Source organism: Pteropus vampyrus, unplaced genomic scaffold, assembly GCF_000151845.1.
Source record: "Pteropus vampyrus isolate Shadow unplaced genomic scaffold, Pvam_2.0 Scaffold579, whole genome shotgun sequence".
Classification (NCBI taxonomy): domain Eukaryota; kingdom Metazoa; phylum Chordata; class Mammalia; order Chiroptera; family Pteropodidae; genus Pteropus; species Pteropus vampyrus.
Window position 1 is genome coordinate 178,486 of NW_011889360.1, and position 1,830 is coordinate 180,315.

Below are 1,830 nucleotides of genomic sequence, written 5' to 3' on the forward strand. Positions count from 1 at the left end.
AAGTTACCCAGCAATGTCCCCAAATAGAAAAGCAAAAAAGTGACAAACACTATTTTCTTCCTAAGAGGATCCTGAGTCAACCCAAGCAGAATGAAATCAGTCACATTATTATTCAGCTGCATGATTTCATGAATGAGGAGAAGGAGTGAGTGTGCAATGGTTTATCTGCAAAAAATATAAAGGAATCAATTCATGGTGTGATAGGAGATTCTATGAAATAATTTAAGAAAAATAAATATTCCTATTTTTAGCTATAGTTTCTTAATACGTCATCTCAACTCTGTGCTCCTGAATTTGACATGACCACATCATAGGGTCCTTATAGGTCTCAGACGAGCTTGTGAATGTAACATGTTCCTATAGCACTCTTCAAACACAAGTCTCCCCTGTCGACCTTCAGTGATTGCTTTGTGATAAAGGACTTTTTTTGCCTGTTTTCTAAAGGCTTCCTTTGTAGCTTTTCTTATACTATTAACTTGGTGTGAAAGATGTTGCACTCTAAATAGCACCACATGTCCATGGAAGATTTTGAAACTCTGACACTTACAGAAATGATTATCTTAAGCATTTGACATTTTTTACATGAAATCTTAGGCTTTAAAGAATGCAAGGAGAGCTTTGAAATTTTTCACATCCTCCTGATATTGATGCACATTTTTGTGTGTCTCCGTGAATGACCACATGTCCACTTTTTCCAGAGATGTGTTAACACCATTCATCATTGTGTTCTCAGAGGAATCACACACATCCACACACTCACACTCACATACACACACACACTCACAAACACACACACTCACACACAGTAACAATGATCTGGAACAAAACCACACTAGTTAAACAGCACATCTTCTAATAACTGCTGTACTTACCTAAACTTCTCAAGCAAGTTTAGACCCTTAGAATGGCTAAATTTGTCAAAACAATATTAAACAGAAAATGTATCATGTTGAGAACTAACGGAGAAGACCTGAAAGAAAAGCAGATGGAAGAAGCTGAAGTATAGGCGAGGGTGGGACACAGTGTTGGGCGGATCTTTCCTTTTTAAAATCAGTTTTATTGCAGAGGCCACAGTGAGAATCATTGCTTTCTTTAAGGATTCGCTCTTAATCTACCCAACCCTCTCTGATTCAGTTACACTAGACGTCTATCTTTGGAAGAAGCACACTTTATTTAATGAAAAATGTACCATTCTCTGAGGAAAAGTTAATGGATTGTTCTTAGATTCTTTATCTCTCAAAAGTAAACTCTCTCACACTAATGTGACACATTACCTTTCACCTTCATTATATAGATTTTAGCCTCCACATTGTCATGTTTCCCCTGAACTTTCCATTAGAAGTAAGTATTAATCTTTTCAAACTAAATGTCAGATATGTGTCAACAGCAAGTTATAGTTTTATCACATTAGCAACTTATAAAGGGTGGTAATTCTATACTGCGATATGTGACACTATATAAAGCTGTCACTTGGAGATAGAAAGGTGCCATTCGCCAAAAGCTATGTCAGGGTCACTATCTTTATTAACATTTTTTCTAATTTCTAGCCAAGCATGATCTCTTCCAACTTTTAATACCCATAATGAGACTTAACTCATTTACCTATCATATAGGAAAATCATCTGTGAAATTTTCTACCCTCTGTTATCACAAAAATCTTCAACAAACCTTAGGACATGGGGTATATTTTTCTCTCTCCACACAATACTGGCTTTTCTCATACCTGGTGTTCTTAAAACATTGGTTGAGTTCAAAAGATTTTTTTATTCCAAAGCTTATATTCATTCTACTTATTTATGATATTAACAATAAACTTTTAAAAACTTTATT

General features: G+C 35.2%; 1 protein-coding gene across 1 annotated transcript in view; it reads right to left on the reverse strand.

Moving 5' to 3' along the window:
* The window catches only part of LOC105308465 (olfactory receptor 4C16), a 57,410-nt gene that overhangs the window by 2,125 nt on the left and 53,455 nt on the right, over window positions 1-1,830 (reverse strand). The window lies entirely within an intron of this gene.